The 20,692-nt window shown below is 47.5% G+C and overlaps 1 protein-coding gene across 1 annotated transcript in view; it reads left to right on the top strand.

The window, feature by feature from the left end:
- The window catches only part of LOC126292288 (BTB/POZ domain-containing protein 9-like), a 294,259-nt gene that overhangs the window by 115,064 nt on the left and 158,503 nt on the right, over positions 1–20,692 (top strand). The window lies entirely within an intron of this gene.

Raw genomic sequence — 20,692 nt, 5'->3', positions numbered from 1 at the left:
GCAAACCTAACTGAGTGATTCACATCCTGGCACCGTGTGCAGACAACAGAGTCCAGGTAATCATCGACTGGCATGGACTCGTAGCCCATATACAGTCGTTTCTGCCTTAGGATAGCGACTCTGAGTCTGTGGCTTACTTCCACCACGAGATGCGATGTCTGTTTGCCACCTGGTCCAGTCCAGAACTTCGGCTTAAACTCTTTGCCGAATTGTGCTTCCGAAAGTCCTCAGAAGCACTAAAGTGCGAACTGTCGAAAATGCTGAATCCACAGATCATCATGTACCACGTACCTTGTATCATCAAGAATGAGACTGTGGTTAAGCTCACTCGCAAGCAAAACGACATCGGTCAGTTCGGTGTTAGCCAGTAGTTTCTGACAATCAGTCTCAGACGCCACATCAGCGATGAGTGTTGGGCTGTATGTAGTGACCTGTGAGAACTTCACACCTTCGACTTCTGGCTTGACCAGGGAAGGGAACTTTTCCTTCACTTCCGATCCACTTTTTTTGCGCTTTGAGAAGGCAACGTTCTTCGTATATTCAGTCTGGACTTTAGTTATCATGGCCTGGGTCTTCCGTTCTGGAGAGGGCGGAGCGGCGGCATCTTGTGCAAAGGTCCTGGGTAGCGCCGGGGGCGCCGCCTTCATCCTCACCAACTCCTCCTCTAAGGCTTTCCACCCTTCCTGTGAGGGCCGACTGCGCCATGGCCCAATCAAACAGTTTGGCTCTCAGCTGTCGCTTGAAGTCGCCCAGATTTGTCTCCTCAACCAGTTGCCCCGGTTTGAAGTACTCGTCCAAGAACTCCAGGAAGTCCTCGAGCTGCGTTGCTATGAGCTTCAAGTTTGCTAGATTGCTCGGGCTTGCCTCCTTGTGGGACGTGCCATCCTCGACTGGGCCACCGGACTGTTGCCCGGCTACCTGCGTCGAGTCCAGCTGCTTGTTCGATTTATGCCTCTTCGGTCGGTTCCGGGACTTACAATCTTCGGTGCCTGACATTGGCATAGAGGCACGGCTACTACTGGTGCTTTCGCCGACTGGGCCACTGGACTGCTGCCCGGCTACCTTTGCCAGTTCCTGCGCGCTATCACAGTCTCCGGCGGTTGCGACTTAGTGCTGGCACGTCCACCCAGCATCGCCCGGTGGAAGAGACGGCGGCCACGCGACCTGACTGGGGCGCCGGGTTGTTGCCCAGCTACTTGCGCCAGCTTTGGCCTGGCTGCAGTGTTTCCCGGGGGTGGTGTTGTGGACTGCAAGGCCTTCGTTTTCGCCTTTGAGTCAGACTACCCGGTTGCGGTGTCGGCCACTGGGCTTGCGCCCGGCTACCTTTGCCGGCTTCGACTTATCTCCCACCTTGGGTGCTGCTCTTGGTGCTGGTTGGCAGGGTGGCGGCATTAGCTCGGTGGCAGCATCCGCACTCTGCGATCTCTGTTTTACCAGTTTCCGCAGGCGTTTCTTCTGCCTCCTTGCTGCTACCTAGTGATCGTTTTCACTGTCACTTTCACTCATGTCAACGAGCGTCCGTGCCAGAGTCTCACTTGCGGTAGTCTTGGCGCTCCGTGCACGAGATATGGTATGTGCCTTTTTAGCCCGCTTACAGTTTGCACATTGGGCTGGTTGGTCCTTCCTTGAACACTCCTTAAAAGTATGCCCAGGTGCTGCACAATGGCTGCAAATGGTTTCTCACTGCAAACAGCAGCAAAGTGTAAGAATGTAGAGTCCGCCAGTCGTTATATAGGGCGGCGCTATCCCACCTGTAAGATGTGGATCATAGCTACATGTTTTCATGTTTTTATTGCTACTCTACAGCCCACTATCTAACTACTTTTTAGTGGGCTCTACTTTACAATGTTTACTACTAACTGCTCAGTGTTTTTACAATTTTCCAACGTTTATTCAACATTGCAATGTTGGCCGTACACTTTGTGTTGTTTATATGAGCGTACAGTATTATTAGTAATTGGCCATGATAATTACAATTGATTACAATATTGCCTAATACTACATTTCTGACAATAGTTACAATTTATTTTACTACATGATATAACAACTAACAACTAAATGAATTTTGCCACTTAGCTGCTCTGGGCTAATCCCAGAACGTTGCCCATCCCTACCGCAAGTAGGTGGGCCTCTACTAGCTACCGAAACCACTGACTACTACTACTACTACTACTACTCCCTCCACCACCATAATTTTGACCATTTGTAATTGATAATTTAGTTATTACATACAGAGTGTATTTATTTATCTATCGCACTCTGACATAATTGGTAGTATGTGTTACAAGGTGTAAGACGGCTTCAAGGCAACTCTTGTTTTGCTTAATAATCGCTCGTGTGACAGAATTGATGTTGTGCCAATTTTTGGTATGAACCTACATCGAGGCCCGCTCTATCCAATTCTCTACCGCAGTGGGGATTGTGGTTTGCCCCGATCCACATAAAATATCTCTCAGGTTGGGCCCTAAGCCGGGGAACCATAATTAAGCTCCTTTTCTCCAGTACTGACATAAGGGTAGAGCTGCTCCCACCTCAAACCTGGTTCATTATTCTTTCTTGATCGCAATCATTGTCTTGTTCTGGTTGTGCCATATCCATGCTGCAGTCCAACCCGAAGCTGCTGTCAGTCCTTTCATATTCAATTATTTCTGTGTATTCTTTGTCATTTATATCACTGCTGAGAATTACTTGATACTATATCAACAAGCTTTGTGAAAATCTGAAGAAGGTCATTACTTTCTATTATATTCACGATATTTCTTGTTGGTAGTGTCTGCCTCACTATTTACACACCTTGATTGGCCTCTCTATTTACACACCTTGATCGTACTCAGGGCAATCAAAGTTTAGCAGATATGGCCCATGGCCTGTAAGAAAGTGTATTACAACGTGTGATGGTATAAAATGGTGTAGTTGTAGTCTCTGTGTAATGTTAGGAAGGAATCTGTGTACCCTTCTCACTTTATCAGAGTTGTCCCATTGTTGTTGCCATAGCTGCATAACTCTTTGTTTAATTTTCTTAAATGTTCCCAAAAGTGTGCCTATTATATTCTGTATTCTCCCATACTCCCGCTTGTGTAGCCAATGTGTTGCAGCATGTTGTCTTATGACCAGATCTATGCGGCAAAGTCCCATTACTACACACAGTGCGTCTGCTGGGGTAGTGCTGAAACCCCCAACTCATCTTAGCAGTATATTACTCTGAATTCTTCTTACAGCCATGGAAGGCCTCACCAGAGTAAGCCTATGCACCCATACACTGGACCCATACCCAACGATTCGCGCCAAAAGTGACTTGTGATACATTTTTATAGCTCTTTGTGGTAAATGAAACTGGCGAAGTCCTATTGAAAACAGTTTGTTGAAGAGTGAGTGTGTTTTTGCAGCTACTTGCTCAATGTGGTGCATGAAGTTCCATTGTCCATCAATGAAGATACCCAAATTCCTTGCAGATCTTTTCCTTCTAACGATAGTGCTCTTTATGCAAACTATTGGATGTCGATGAAATTTCCACTTTAGAAGTAGATAAACAGATTTTGCTGGCGCTATTGATAATTTTGTAATTTTGCACCAAGTTTCTATTATTGTTACCGTGGTTTGAGCCTGTCTCACCATTTCCACAGTGCTATTGCCCTGAACCAGGACGACCAGGTCATGAGCATAGGCAACCGCACCCAGCGCTGCGGTGTCCTGCTGCAAGGTATTCAGTAGCAGTTCCATGTTTATGTCCCAGAATGTGGGACCACAAACTAATTCTTGTGGACATCCTTTTGTTACTCTTTTAGACGCCACATTACCAGGAGCACTTATCCTCGCAACTCTATCCCTGCAATAGGCCTCCAAACACCCATACAGCAGCCCAGGGCACTTCAACTCTCTGTCGGTAGAACAGTGTGGGCCACCAGAGGTTGTCGAAGGCCCCAGAGATATCCACCATGACCCCGTTAACATATGAAGGGCACAAGGCAAAAATTATGATAGTGCCTTTTTTTTCAGGATGACGAATTTTCTGTTCTAGTCTCTCGTATATCATAAACGTTCACCATATAGAACAATAAAAGTGTTGTTGTGATAATTATATCTATTTGTTTAGGTAATAAATGTAATACAATCTAAGGTACTTTATTAATTAAAAACTTAACTAGGTACACAAAAAACACGGTAAAAGTAATTGTAGTCATAAAAAACTTGGTAAAAACGATGAAAGTCCGCTATCTTTCTGTGCTTCTTCATTGAATATTGTAACCTGTAAACAGATTTATAATATTCTAGATTTTAACACATTAGGCCCATATAGAATTTAATACTGTTACTCACAACTTATGTTTTGTCAACTATAAAGTTCTAAGTACTTTTGAGCAGATGGACTGTAAAACTGCTTCAGGTACTGCAGGTCTTGGCAGATGTGGAAATGAGCAAACTTTTGGGTTAAAACAAGGGAACCTGCTGGTGGTTTTTGTCCTAAAATAGTAACCTACCTACTTACATAGCGTATTATGAATTTAACTATTAACCTAACTAAATATCTGTTGCAATAACGGCAAAAATATTTCCTGTACTGATTAGTTTTCATTACTAGCAAGGTCACACTATTGTTATGAGGTATTATTCTGTAACTCATTATATATCTATAGATTATTGATATGTGAAAGCAAGGGTAAAGTGTTGAGTCATTTTCTCTTACCTTCACGCGGAATTGGTGGTAAAGAGGAGGACATATTTTCACCAAGGTCTTTTGTCTCTCTTGAAAGCGTGGTAAGTGGTTGTTGTGTTAGGATCACTGACATAAGAAAGTACCCAGTATAAGATGATCTGTGTTCAACTAACCTACAATGGTCTTCTGAAATTTTTATTTCACAAATTGGTCGTGTAGCAAATGGGCATTTCTTGTGATAGTGATTTCCCAAAAAAGCAGTCCATTTTCTAAATGGGTTTTGGTCAGCATCAATCACAGTGAAAGGCGAAGGCTTTACTCTGGCATTCTTTATTTCATTTACCCAATGTTCTGGTATCTCTGCGGGAAATTTGCCATTGATCAGGGCCATATCTCTATCGCATTCTAAGTAAGAGTGTCCGCTAATAGGGAGTATGACTAGTTTTTTTAAGGATTTCTACCACATAATGACAAACTGCATAACAGAGGCGAAACATGGTGTAATTCTTGTTCTCCCCACTACAAGAATCACAAAATATGTACAAGTTTTTGACATTGGACTGTAACATGGTGAAGATATAATAGTGCATCATCGATACTACTTCGTGTGCACCTTTACCTCCTTCTGTTTCTAGGTAAGCAAAAAAAAATAATAATAATAATAATTGCGTTTCCTGTAGATAGGCTGTGGACATTGAACAAATCCAATGACGGCAGTGGTAAATGTCATTTGTGGTCAAATTACGTAAGCTTAAATTTTTTTGAAAATCAGTGGTAAGTGCCTCAGTATCTCCCTTGTTTTCGAAAAAATTTCCGACATATTCTCTTTGTGTCATAAAACATGATAGCTTTCCTCGAGTATAGTTCATTCTCACATTGTTTTGTCTTAATGCTGCTTAAAATATTTCCTTTTTCCTCGTCATCATTAGTCTGTTCCAGCTGGAGGTGTAGAGCTTTCATTTCTGCTTGGTACCTGTCACATGCACTGCAGGTGTCGCTTCCGGAATATCCGAAAGCTGTGTTAAACTTAGATACGAATATCTGTCTATAATATTCAAAGGACACAATCTTACCACTAGGCCTACCTGTTTTGTACAATGTGTACTTTTTTTTTTTTTTTTTTTTTTTTTCAATTTAAAAGTGTCTGGCAAGTATCGTTTTTTAGTTTTATCAAAACTGTAATGGATTGTACGAGACTTTCCTCTCTTGTCTGATGGGGGTTCACATGTTCCTTTCAGACTCATTGGAATAGTTTGAACGCTTCTCCCAGTTACACCAAAAATAGACCAAAATGCTTTATAACACTGCTGTCGCCACTTCTTCCTGCGCAGTTGGACGGGTGACAGTTGGTGTAGTGTACACTGTGTCTAGTTTGCGTCTCAGTGTTGCATATTGTGGAGTGTCTGTGTTTGCGATTTCGGGCAGGGGTTTGCTCTGCAGGGACTCCGCTGTGCGTCTCCAGCCCTTAGTCATCACACCATCCTCCTGTCGCAGCGTTCCCGGAACCAGTGGGCTCTTGATTTTCTCTGTCACAATTTTGTATGGTTCCCCCCAAATGTTTAGTTGTGTTTGTGCTGCTACATGGCTATTCCAATTGCCTTTCCTTGTCTTATTCAGCTCAAGTTTGTATTTGTCCTTGGCAAGCCGGTAGTCGTGTAGTCGTAATTGTCTTTCTCTATCTGAAATTGCTTGTTGGTAAGGCTTACGTTTACGTTTTGAGTGTTGCTTAAGTCGTGTTAATTGTTTAGTCCTGGGAATGTGTTGGTGTTTTTTGTCATTCTTTGTGTGGGTATGCAGGTGTTTTGTGTGTGTGTGTGTGTGTGTGTGTGTGTGTGTGTGTGTGTGTGTGTGTGTGTCACCACATTGCGACACGTAAGTCCCAAAAGCGATACGCCATAGAGCGAGGCCGAATGTAGGCTGGGTGGCTTCGCCGGCGATGTCCGATCGACACTGAGCGCTGCGGTCAGCTCCGCATGTCAGCCGGCCACATGGTTCGCGGGACCAGGTGGGGACTGTAAGCTCCCGTACGCTGCTGACTCCCGCGGTTGGGCGCGGAAACTACTTGGGAAACTCAGGCGTAGCGCGTGTCAATTGGCGCGCTGCGACCTACTCTCGGGACTTTGATTACGAGAAACGTAAAGCGATACGCCGTGACGGCACGCAATTTTCCTCACTTTCGACAGTTTACAACTTTTACCTATAATATGTCTACAGGGTGTTACAAAAAGTTACGGCCAAACTTTCAGGAAACATTTTCTTGCTTTATGTGTGAGGAATGTTATGTGGACATGTGTCCAGAAACACTTACTTTCCATGTTAGAGTTCATTTTATTACTTCTCTTCAAATCACATTAATCATGGAATGGAAACGCACAGCAACAGAACGTACCAGCGTGACTTCAAACACTTTGTTACAGGAAATGTTCAAAATGTCCTCCGTTAGCGAGGATACATGCATCCATCCTCCGTCGCATGGAATCCCTGATGCGCTGATGCAGCCCTGGAGAATGGCGTATTGTATCACAGCCGTCCACAATACGAGCACGAAGAGTCTCTACATTTGGTACCGGGGTTGTGTAGACAAGAGCTTTCAAATGCCCCCATAACTGGAAGTCAAGAGGGTTGAGGTCAAGAGAGCGTGGAGGCCATGGAATTGGTCCGCCTCCACCAATCCATCGCTCACCGAATCTGTTGTTGAGAAGCGTACGTACACTTCGACTGAAATGTGCAGGAGCTCCATCGTGCATGAACCACATGTTGTGTCGTACCTGTAAAGGCACATGTTGTAGCAGCACAAGTAGAGTATCCCGTATGAAATCATGATAACGTGTTCCATTGAACGTAGGTGGAAGAACATGGGGCCCACTCGAGACATCACCAACAATGCCTGCCCAAACGTTCACAGAAAATCTGTGTTGATGACGTGATTGTACAATTGCGTGCAGCTCACCCACCAACCTTGTCCCTAGGTCAAGAGCAGTCCTGAGCTGCGGAGTTCAGCACACCGTTGACAGTGTACTGGTCCCCTTCAGTGGCCTCGTCACTGACAATTTCTCCCAGCGCTCACCGGCAAGTGCACCCCGCACTCTGGAGAAGTGGATGCACTCCTTGCCCTTCGCCGCCTACTAGCCCGAGCTCCCACCAAAACGCCTAGGACCTGCTCCTACTCAGGTGGCGTATCGGTCACCCTGTCGCTCGGCGGTTTGGACCCAGCTAACCTGGCCCAGGTGATGTTACCACCTCCTGGGTTTGGCAGAACCCATGTCCTTCCTTGACAAGCCAAAACTCACCATTCCACAGCCCGGAGGTGTTATGAAAATGATGATGTGGTGAAAATGATGGTATGGCCTGGGTCTTATGTTGTGCAGTTTGACATCATCGAGATGGTGCGGCACTCAAACCCGAGTTACGTTCCCTGGAGGGCTTGCACACGTACTGGGGAATCATGGCCGACCATGTCTCACCCACCGCTTTTGATAATTCACTGTGGGCCAGTGTGGTTCAGTGAGTATTGCACCCAGTTACGAGCTAGCCTTTTAGCGTCGTGCATGGACGGCCCTTCCCGTGTTAGTAACCCCCTTAGATGGGGTGAAGCTGAGTGCCAGGGCCACGTCAAGGCCACAAGGACATTACGGTCCCCGCCCCACTCAGGTTCCTCTGAGCCTCCGGAGCACTTCAGAAAAATCTGAAGATTTCTGGGAGTCAGGGGGTCTCCTGGCAGTTTTAACCCAGTTTTGGAAGGCCACACACCTCCCCCAGGTGGTGCTACGCAGACCCCTTTCTCGTGCGATACAAATAGTTTCACAGAGTCTGCTGGCCAGCGCTGAGGGCGTCGCTGTCCCACTTGTAAGGCGGGGGCGAGTGTGGCGAGGGGCAGCACAATTCCTGCCGTTGAGAAACGAGAAACGGCCGCCGGAAAAAGCGGTTTTCAAAACAGTATTTAGTAGGACTTCGATTAGAACACTAACTTAACCTACGTCATCATCGGTACTTTTGGTCGCAATCGGTGTAATTGACCCCCCCCCCCCCCCCCCAATCCCGTACGTGGCGGTTTCCAACTTATGGAAGTCGACCATTCCACGCACAGGCGGTATGGGAATGGGATCAGGTCTTAATCGGTTGGTCTTTGTTAACAGGTTACCTGAGGGACCAAGAATAGGCACCAATTCAATTTTCGTGATACCTCATCTGCCAGAGCATTCAGAGTATGAAAAGTGTCTTCATATCTAAGTAGATTCTATGTGTCGTTGTTCAGAAGTCTGTCTCGGAGTGTTGTCGCGACGTCATTGAAGAGAGGACACTCGAAAACCACATGGTCGGGAGTTACCTCCGCCGCGCCACAGTCACACTCGGGATTTGCCCTTTTCCCAAACTGACATAAATATGTCGGATAGGGTCCATGACCAGTGAGAAAGTGGACGAGTCCTCGTGTGGGTTTAGCAGTAAGTATGTAGATTTACTCGGAGATATTTTCATCTTTGTGTTTAGGCACCATTGGCTTGCTCTATGGCCTTTCGATCTTTGGCTCGATGTGCTCTCGGCTACGAGAGCCTACACAGATGACCTCCTCCTGCTGGTCGGCAATCACCTCTAGCACTTCTTCACTTTGTTGTAGTCCGTCTAGCAATGGTTCCATATGGATGTCCCAGAAAAGGGGCCCCAGAACAGAGCCTTGGGGACACCCCTTGGTACTTTCCCAATTCTTCCGAACCCCCTGTTCCTTACAATAGCTCCTCAGACACCCATATAGCGGCCCTTGGACACTCTTTCTCCCGGAGACAGGAGAAAAGCGAAGGCCACCACAGGTTGTCGAAGGCGCTACTGATATCCATCGTGATGCCGACGACCTACTTATGTGGGATCGAGCCACAGACCTCAGCCGCCAGAGCGATAGCATCAGATGCAGACCGCCCCGGCCTGAAGCCGAACTGTCTGATGGCTCACTGGGTACTGTGTGGGATGAGCGACAATCTGTCAGCCAGCAGTTTTTCCAGAAGCTTCCCAAAGAGGTCCAGTAGGATGATTGGCCTGTATGATTTGACATCAGCCGGGTCTTTTTCTGGTCCCTTTCCTTATTATGACCACATTCGCAGTTTTCCACCTCTTGGGAAACTTCCTTTGTCTGAGGCACTCAAAGAGGTGAGTCAGTGGCGCGATTAACTGGGATGCTAGAAATTGCACCACCGCAGCCACAATGCCGTCTGGTCCTGGAGCTTTCCCTCTTTTTAGGGATCTTATTTGTGCAGCCACCTCCTCTTCTGAGAATGGATAGACTGCCGTGTCATTGTTTTAATCTTCTAGGTCCGTGTCTCGCAGTTGCTGCTGGCTTACAGTTTCTCCATCCGCATTGTCGTCAGGCAGCAGGGATCGGAGAAGGACCTCAGCAGTTTCCTGCGAAGATTCCGCTGTCCTGTCCCCCTGACTTGATATCTTCAGGGGAGAGCGGATTTTTTCCCTCACTAATTTATAGGGGGGAGCCACGGGTCTAAGGCCAACTGGTTCAGCACGTAGCTTTCCCAGCTACGCGTTCTCACCTCGCGTAGTTGCTTCTGAAATCTCTGCTTGGCCTCCCTGTATAGCAACTGCCATCTTTGCTTTCCAGCCAGACGACACTGCGCTGTTAGTTCCTCCATAGCCTCCTGACAGATTGCAGTAATTCCTCTAATTCGGCCGACCATGGTGACGGCGAGGCCGCCACGGCCTTCCTCCTGGTTGGTACTGCGGCCCTCACCGCTCTGTGTATTGCACCCACCAGTTGATCAGCTCTTTCGTCCATGTCTATGTCTTGATGTACATCACCTTCTGGTAAGGCAGGAATGTCGCACTCCCTTGTTACTTGTTCCCAATTCGCTTTGTTATAATTGAATTGTACTTCCCATCCCATGGTCCAGTGGCACTCTCTTTCAACTACAATGAAGGTTATTAAATTGTGGTCACGCGTGGTGGCATTGCTTACGACTGTGCAAGCTTTTTATGAGATTTGCTGCATTATGACATGTTAGGGTTACGTCTATGTTCGTGCCGCAACGTCTATGTTCGTGCCGTGTCCTCCTCCTGCTGTGTAGGTAGGAGGATTGCCCGGCTTGTTGGTCACCACGAGTTGTGAAGCCATGAGAAACTCTTCCACTTTATCACTGTTTGTGTCTCTGATGCCGCTGTACCACAGGGCGAATTTTGCATTGATGTCAGCTGTTATAACCAGTTTGCGTCCCCGCAACGCCGTGGCTACTCTTGTTAGGTGATCCAGATGTTGTTCCATATTGGAAATACATATTTATGAAGGTTATAATTCCCATGGGAGCCTGTATCTCCACGACATTGCAGTGACTGGTGGAAAATTGTGCAAGTGTTGTTACACGTAGGGACTGATTTGTAATGACAATTGCCGCTTTGTGGGCGTCCCCACTACTAGCTATTTGCCATGTAGCGGCTGCAAATGAAAGTTTCCCAGCTTGAGAGTACGGCTCCGGTAAGCAGAGTACGTCAAGCCGCCTCCTCTCCTCCACCTCCCTTCGGAGCTCCTGCATCACAAGTCTGCTGTTATGCGTGTTTAGTTGTCCGACAGTTAGTTTAGTCATTATGAGAAGTAAGTATGATTGGAATAAGACTTGGCCTGACGATAGTCCTAGCTCGTGGTCGAATCGCCTTTGCATTCTGATTGAATGTAGATGTCGTCTAAGTCAAATTTCTCCCCGCGTCTAGTTGTATTTTTACTCAAGAAAGTATTTGACAAAGTCAGTGAACCTTCCCACCGACTTCGGAGCCCTGCGAGACTATCTACAGCCTCCATTACCGAGAAGGTGACCCTTCTTCCATTCTCATGTCCCACCCGGACCACATGTCGTAAGGTAGTGGTCAGGATAGCCGGCTGCTCCAATCTTGCCAGTTGCATTGTAAATTCGATGTTGGGATGCACCCTAACCGAGTGTACAGGCGGTAGCCTGATTACTGGGGTATCTGCCACGGTTGGGTTTGCACTGGTGCTAGTAACTGTACTTTCTTGGAGTGGCTGTTGTTTAGTATGTTTAGGTTCGTGGGTAGGGGCCAGGGAGGCCGCCACCACCACAGGATGCTTCTGCCGTCATTGATCTTTATTCGGCCTTTCTCCCCTGTTTGGAGAAGGGGGAGCTGTGTTCTTTTCCGAGAAATCAGTCTGCAAACATCTGTCCACCATAAAGGGATCTGTTCTGATTTCTTCCTCTACTGTCGTAATTTTTATGGCGCCCCCGAAAGCAACCTTAAAAATTCTCTAAATCTATTGGCCCTCACAGCGTCCCTCCTTCTTTTACTCGAGGGCCTAAGCGTTTAAGCATCCTGTTAACTGAGCCCCGCTCAACCATAGTCACTTCTAGAAATAAGGCGCTGTTCTAGCATCCGGTAAGTGGGGCAGTTCCGTCTCGTGGCACCACAGGATTTCTTCCCACAATTTTTACACAGGATGCAGACCCCTGTTGCTTTACATTCTGTACAGTTGTGTCCACTCTCACCGCACCTGGAGCAAGCTGACCCCCTGGTGCAGAGCCTCAGAATGTGGTCCAGGTCGCCACAATTATGGCAACGAGGTACCACGATATAGTCCTTGGCGTTAATGGCGTGAAAGCCTACATATAGTCTGCCTACCGACAGACCTCACGCCAGACAATACAAATAGTTTCATAGAGTCCGCCGGCCGCCACTGAGGGCGTTGCTGTCCTACATGTAAGGCGGGGCGAGTGTGGCGAGGGGCGGCACAATTCCCGGCGTTGAGAAGCGGCCGCCGGGAAGAGTGGATTTCAAAACATGATACAAATAGTTTCTTTTTTTAAAAAAAAAAAAAGATTTTTATTTACTATCAAGAATAATTATACATCCTAACCAACTTCCTTATGTGATTAGTGTGTCTTACTTTCTATATGTTAGTTACAATTAGCAGCTAATTACCATATATTAGGCTGTGAGCAACAGCTATATTCTAATTACAATCGGCACCTTTTCAGTTATTAGTTTTCTTAACTTCTAAGATTTTAACTAACCTACTTCTACTTCCTGCAGCGTCACAGATGTGTCGGAATATATATAAGCCTACTTTATTGCCTTGCCCATCGAGCTAATCCCGATGTTCGTGCCCCTGACACTGGGCAGACCAGGATATTAATCGGTGCAGGTTCCTAATTCTAAATTCCTAGTCTAATTGCACCGAAATTGACTTAGGTTATAACTAGTTAGTAGAATTGTCCAGTCCTTGTTTTTTATTCCCCACTCCCCCCTAATCCCGTACGTGGCGTATTCCAGACTCTAAGGTTGGCCAATCCACACGCAGGTGGTATGGGAGTAGGACGCGTGTTTGTTGTAATTATCTATTTAGTTTTGTTCCCTCATGTATTCTCTTAACACTTTTCGTTTATTTAGTGTTTGGAAGGTGTCGTGTCGTCTTATCAGGTGGTATGTGTCATGATCGGGTAATTGGTCACGTAGTGTGGAAGCAACATCATTGAAGAGGGGGCACTCGTAAATCACATGTCGGTTCGGGAAAAGGGCCACACCCACGTGTGAATGTGGTGAACCGGAGGGCACTCCTGATCAAAAGTATGTCAGGTAAGGCCCATGTCCAGTGAGAAAATGGATTAGTCCTCTGGAGGGTTCAAAGTATTTCATTTTTAGTCGTTCTCTAATGCTTGGAATCAATTCATATGTCCTGCGCCCTGTTTCATCCGTGTCCCATAGTTCTTGCCATATTTGTTCTCCCCTTTGCTGAATCTCACCCTTGTCCCCTGCCCCAATGCCTAAGATCTCCTCAATTTTTTTGCATTTCCCTTCTTAATCCAGAACCACGCAGCCTGATTTTGATATCCAGGGGGCAAAGCCCCATTATGACCAGTAGTGCTCCCCCTGGTGATGTTCTGTAAGCCCCTACCGGTCTAACTATCATGTTCCTTTGAACCCTTCTCACTGTCATGGCGGGCACAACCCTCGCGAGGCTGTGTTCCCAGACTCCCGAGCTGTAACCCACTATTGATGTTAATATGCTATTATGATAGAGTGTTTGAGATGAGGTGGAAGATGAAATCTTTTATGTCCTATGGATATGAGATTGTTCAGTGATTGCGAAACACATCGAAACCGTAACCCAGAAAGCCCTTCAAAGTTCCACTTCTCATCAATGATGATGCCCAGGTATCGTGTGTCACGTCTCCAAAGTACTGGCGTGCGCTCGATTCGTACAGTCGGGTTACGGATTAATTGTCCCTTTAATGGTAAATAGGTAGAGTTGCTCGGTGATAGTCATTTTGGTGTTTTGACACCATAGTTGTAACTAGTTTAGGGCACTTTCTATTTTGAGTTCAATGTCTTCACAGCTATGGCCGCCGACCAACAGGAGGAGGTCATCTGCATAGGCTATCACCTCTAGCACTTCTTCACTTCGTTGTAGGGTGTCTAGTAAAGGCTCCATGTGGATGTCCCAGAACAGGGGCCCTAATACGGAACCCTGGGGACAGCCCTTTGTTATAGATTTTCCAATTCTCTCGCCAGAAGATGATAGCCAGGCTTCCGTTCTTCGCAATAGCTCCTCAGACAACCATATAGCGGCCCTGGACACTCCTTCTCCCGCAAGCAGAAGAGCGAAGGCCACCACAGGTTGTCAAAGGCGCCACTGATGTCAACCATGATGCCCACCACGTACTTACGTAGGATAGAGCCACAGACTTCAGCAGCCAGGGCGATTACATCAGATGTCGATCGCCCAGGCCTGAAACCGAACTGCCTGTCGCTCATCCCACGCAGCATCCGATGTGCAGCCAGTCTGTCAGGTAGTAACTTTTCTAGTATTTTCCCTAGTATATTAAGCAAGCAGATTGATCTGTAGGATTTTGTATTTGTTGGATCTCTATCTGCCCCTTTCCGAATGATAACTACAATTGCAGTCTTCTACACCCTTGGAAATTTTTGTTTTATCAGACACTCATTATATAAGTGAGTGAGTGGTGCAGTTAGCTGGGGAGCTAGAAACTGCACCACCTCGGCTACAATGCCGTCTGGCGCGGGAGCTTTACCCCTTTTAAGTGATTTTGTGTGGGCAGCCACCTCTTCCTCCGAGAAAGGGTAGACTCCCGTATTGTTGATGTATTGTCATGTCTTTGTTGTTGTTGTTGTTGTTGTTGTTGTTGATCAGATTCACCGTCCGCACTATCATCAGGCAGCAGGGACCGGAGGAGGACCTCGGCAGTTTCCCGCCAGGATTCCGTCATCCTGTTCCCGTGCCTGACTGTTGATAATTCCAGTGGAGAGCGGATCTTCTCTCGTACTAATTTATAAGGTGTACTCCAGGGGTCCAATGCCAATTGGCTCTGGACAAAGTTTTCCCAGCTTTGTAATCTAACAGCCTGGAGTTCCTTCTGGAATCGGAGTTTAGCCTCCCTATATTGCAGCAGTCATCTTTGCCGTTCTGGCCAGACGATACTGTGCTGGTAATATCTTCTCAACCTTCTAACAGACCGGCGCATATCCTGGAGTTTGGGCGATCATGGGGATGGAGAGGCTGCCATGGCCTTCCTCCTGGTCGGTACGGCAGCTTTCACCGCGCTAGTTATTGCACTGGTCAGTTCCTCTGCTCGGTCATTTACGTCTGTGTCAATGTCTGCGCCACCGTCTGGCAAGGCAGGGATGACGCACTTCCTCGCTAGTCAGCCCTTTTGTAATTAAACTGTGTTTCCCACCCCGTGGCCCAGCGGGACACCCATTCACCTCTAGTGAACGTTATTAAGTTGTGGTCGCTTGTGGTGGCGTTTTTTTCTACTTTCCACTCTTGTATTGTGTTGATTGAATTGGGGGTAGCTAGAGTTACATCAATGTTCGTGCCTTGTCCTCCTCCCCCAGCATAGGTTGGAGGGTTACCAGGCTTGTTAGCTATCACTAGTTGTGATGCCATTATAAAATCTTCTGCTTTCTCTCCATTGGTGTCCCTTGTGTCACTGTACCACAGGGGGGATTTTGCGTTGATATAGGCAGTGATTATCATCCTTCGTTCTTGCAATGCCGTGGTTACTGTAGCTATATGGTCAAGATGGGTTTCAATGTTATCACTGTACTGAACGTACATATTAACTAGTATTATTGCTCCACCGGGAGACAACAGCTCCACGACATTGCAGTGACTGTTGGTATATTGCGATAGTGTAGTTACTTTCAGGGCTTTATTTGTGATTATTAGCGCAGCTTCCGGATTATCTCCTTGGCTGATGACCTGCCAGGTCGCGGCTACAAATGCTAGGGAGTACGGCTCTTGTAGACAGAGCACATCCAGCCTCCTCTCCTCCACTTCCTTACATAGCTCCTGGATAACAAGTCGACTGTTGTGTGTGTTGAGTTGGCCAATGGTAATTTTTGTCATCTACGGAAAGTATGTATGTATGCGGTGTTCAGGCCATGTCTTGCTCCAGTCAAATGCAATACGTCCATTAGCCAGAACTGACTGTTCGTAAATGTCGTCTAGGTCAAATTTTTCTCCTCATCTCTCGAATACTTCCTTTAGTAAGTCTCACAGGGCTCCGAAGTCGGTGGGGAGATTCACTTACTTTAGCTGTATCCTGTCTACAGCCTCCATTACCGAGAAGGTGACTCTTCTTCCGTATTCATTTCCTACGCGGACTACATGTCGTAAGGCAGTGGTCAGGGTAGCCGGCTGTTCCAATCTTGCCAGTTGCATGGTGAATTCTAGATTTGGGTATATCCGAACCGGATCTACTGGCGGTAATCTTACCACTGGGGTGTCTTGAGAGCTTGTTATTGTGCTCTCTTGCACAGGCTTTTGTTCTTTCTGGTTGCTTCCAACTATTGGGACCTCAGGGACAGGATGCCCTTGCCATTGCTGGTGATCGGCTTCACTCCGCTGCTGAGAGAGGAAGGAGTGGCCATAGGGATAGATTCCATCTGGATACGTTTATCAATTTTCGGCGGATCTGTTTCGATGCTTTTGTCAGCTATCTCAGTTATCGGATCTTTCGAAAGAGACTTTATAAATTCTTTGAACCTATTTGCCCTGATGGCATCCCTCCTCCTTTTGCTAGGGGATTTTCGCTTTGGCATCCTGTTTTGTTTGATATCCAGAACGGACTATGGTTGAGTACGTCAGTCTCGCTCCAGCAAGCGGTACGTAGGGCAATTTCGTCCTGAGGCTCCTCAGCTTTTCTTCCCGCGTCTCTTGCAGGGAATGCATACACTTGCAGCTTTACATTCTTTCCCTGTGTGACCATCTTCGCCACACCTGGAGCACGCCGACCCCCTGATGCAGTGCCTTAGAATGTGGTCCAGGTCTCCACAGTCATGGCAACGAAGTACCACGAGATAGTCTCTAATATTTATGACATGGAAGCCAACATATAGTGTGCCCATTATTATTATATCTGCTTCCACATTTGTGCTGTGACCTCAGGGACGTGATGTACGACATCACGATCCCGTGGCCCCGTTTTAAATCTCAGCCTACAAGAATCCTTGAAATCATTATCATTCATTTGGTCAAAGTTCTGGTCCTTTATAGTCTGGTACAGTTCCTCGTTTGGTCATTCTATACGATGTACCAACAACAATGACAAAGGGTTTCTTTTTCTCGGTGGTTCACACTTAACCACTGAGTTCAGCTTGGGGTTCTTTAACCATTTTTCTTTGTCTTCCTCTGTGGCCACCTCCACAATCACTGAGTTCCTACTAGGTTTAAGTTTATTTATTTTGATTTTGTCTTTCGCTGGATCAATAGTTTTGGTCAACAACTCTTGTATTTTTTTAACACTCGTGTCTTGGCCGCGTAGAGTTCTTAGGAAGACCGCCGTGTCTGACCGCTTGGGCACCTTGTCGATCGTTTCTTTTGTTGTTTGTGGTTTTGGTGGTGCTTGTGCGACCACTCCAGCCCAGGTCTTAGTAGGTGTCATCAGGCAGCAGGGACTGGAGAAGGACCTCAGCAGTTTCCTGCCAAGACTCCGTCATCCCGTCCCCATGCCTGACGGTTGAGAGCTCCATCGGAGAGCGGATTTTTTCTCGGATAAGCTTGTAGGGGACTCCCCATGGGTCTAAAGCTAGTTGGTTCAGAACAAAGTGTTCCCAACTTTTTGTTCTTACTTCACGTAGTTGTTTTTGGAAATTGTCTTTAGCTTCCCGGTAAAGCTGCAACCATCTTTGTCTTTCTAGCCAGACGACACTGCACTGGTAGTGCCTCCTGAACCTTCTAACAGACCGGCGCATCTCCTCCAGTTCAGCTGACCATGATGAGGGAGAGGCTACCATGGCCTTCCTCCTAGTAGGTACAGGGGCTTTGACCACTCGAGTTATTACTGTCACCAGTTCCTCGGCTCTGTTGTCTATGTCAGTGACCAGGTGTCCGTCACCTTCTGGCAATGCAGGAATGTCGCACTCCCTAGCAAGTCTTTCCCAATCGGCTCTTTTGTAGTTGCATTGTACTTCCCACCCCATGACCCAGTGGCTCTCCTGGTCTCCAATACTGAAGGTGATGAGATTGTGATCGCTATTGGTGGCGTTCTCTACTACTTTCCACTGCTGGATGAGGTGCGTAGCCAGGCTCACATCAATGTTTGTGCCTTGGCCACCTCCCGCCACGAAGGTCGGAGTGTTGCCTGACTTGTTTGCCACCACCAGCTGCAAAGTCATGATGGCGTCTTCTGCCTTCTCTCCTTCAGGGTCCCTGGTGCCACTGTACCATAGTGGGGATTTGGCATTTATATCTGCTGTTACAATTGCTTTCCGCCCCTGCAACGCCGTGATGACTGTGGTAAAGTGTGCCAAATGTCTCTCAATCCTGTCACCAGACTGGAAATACATATTGATGAAGACAGTTGCTCCTGATGGAGACTGCAGCTCCACGACATTGCAGTGGCTAGTTGTGAACTGTGATAATACTGAGGCTATAATAATAACCAATAAACTTCTAAGGGCCAATCTTGGGTCTTTCCCTCAGCTTTCACAGATGCAACCAGGCAAGTAGTAAGCAATTTTCCCATTTAGGGAGTACGGCTCTTGCAATCCCTCGGTCCATTGTGGAAAAGTCGGTTTGAGTGCTTGTGTTCGTAGTTTCAATAGTGGCGCTCATGAGTGTCCTCAAGAATTAACTTGAAAGCACTTGCCCTCATGGCATCCCTCCTCCTTATGGCATCCCTCCTCCTTTTGCTCGGGGGTTTTCTCATGGGCATCCTGTTGGCCTTAGCTTGATCAGCCGTAATCTGTCCTTGAGATCAGTCGTTGTTGTAAAAGTCTGTAAGTGGGGCAGATGCATCTGCATCCCATGTAAAATACCGGGCAAAAAACATTGTGGAATCACCAGACTGCTGCAGCCCTACAGTCTTTCCTAACACGACCATCTTCACCACATTTTGAGCAGACCGACACCCTGGTACAGTGCCTCAGAACGTGGTCGAGATCTCCACAATTGTGGCAAAACGGTACCACAAGATAATCTGTAGTGCTGATGGCATGAAAGCCAATGTATAGTTTGCCGATTGCTGTTACTCTCTTCCACATTTGAGCGGAGACCTCGGCAACGTGATGGACCACATCACGGTCCCGAGGCCCCATTTTGAATCTCAGTCTAAAACTTTCTTTAAATTCCTCGTCTGTCAAGTCCTCAAAATGCTGAGCCTTAATAGTGTTGTGTAGTTCCTCATTAGTCACGACCGTTGGGATGTTGTGTAAGATAACTAGAGGGTTTCTTTTTCTCTGTTGCTCGCATTTGACCACAGAGTTTGTTCAAGTTGCCTCGGAGGAGGACAAAGAAAATTACCGAGTTTTTGCACGGTTTTACTTTATTTATTTTGATTTTATCTTTGATAGGATTGATAGTGTAAAAAAGATACAGGAGTTACTCACAACCACTGTTAACTTGGCCAGGCAAGGTCCTTAAAAAGACCGTTGTGTCTTACCGTTTGGTAACTCTAGCAATGGTGTCTTTAGTTGTTTGCGGTTTCAGTGGCGCTTGTGCAACCGGCGATGGCCCAAGCCGCCTGACTAATCTTACCGTTTTTAATATTTTGCTCTAGGAGCAACATGATTCTTGTGTGTCTCATCAGTTACCTGTCCCATCTCGTCCTGAGGAGCGGGTTCAGGCATCGAAGAAGCTCGCAAGGGCGCATTCGTATCACTCGTTTCTGGTGCCGCCGTTTTGTACGAGTGATAAATAAAAAAGGGTGTGAGCCCATCTCTTGCCCCGGTCCGGCTCCTCTGTCATGGGGGGGATTACTGCAGCTTGCCCAGCGACTTCGCCCCTAGGTCAAGGGCACTCTTGAGCTGCTGGGTTTAGCCCACCGGTTCCAGTGCACTTGTCCCCCTCGGCGATTTCATGCGATGCACCCTGGCAACTGCGCCCCGCACTCCAGAGAGGCGGATGCACCTCTCGCCCTTCGCCGCCTACTTGACCGAGTATCCACCTCTCGGCCAAGGACCCACTCCTACTCAGGTGGCGGGACGGTCTCCCAGATGTACGGCGGTGTGGACCTATCTAACCTGGCCCAGGCGATGTCACCACCACGTGGGTTTGGCAGAACACGCCCCGGTTACCCAGGGGCACGGCGAAGCACCCTTGCCGACACACGCCGCGATCCCACGTCAACGAACAAGATCGCTGGCATGCAGAGCACCTGCTGGTCTGTGTCTTGCGAACAGAAAGGGACTGGTGTTCGGTCCCTCGACACAGCTCCCCCTGTGCCACGCACCCTTAGCTTTCGCATCGGGTTGGGTCACAGCTCTCCCTTTTGTCGCAAGGCAGAATGCCGAGCTTAACATCTGGCACCACAGGAAGGTGGAAAGAGCCACTTGGGAAGGAGAGGATATGAGAGACGCATCCCTTCTCCGTGTGAGGACTGCCGCGGCACGCCCGACTAGAAGCGATACGCCCCAGTGCGAGCCTCCGTGCGGGGGCACTTGCAGGGGAGGGATGGATGAAAGCCACATAATGGTGAGGCCGTCAAAGAGGACGAGCGTGCTCGAAACGGCACGTTCAACCTAGCAGCTCGATTTGTGTCCTGGGGCGGGTCCGGTGGGCGAGCTGCCATACCCCCC

Source organism: Schistocerca gregaria, chromosome 9 (assembly GCF_023897955.1).
Source record: "Schistocerca gregaria isolate iqSchGreg1 chromosome 9, iqSchGreg1.2, whole genome shotgun sequence".
NCBI lineage: Eukaryota > Metazoa > Arthropoda > Insecta > Orthoptera > Acrididae > Schistocerca > Schistocerca gregaria.
Note: the sequence above shows the minus strand (reverse complement) of the source record. Positions and strands in the feature narration are given on the sequence as shown.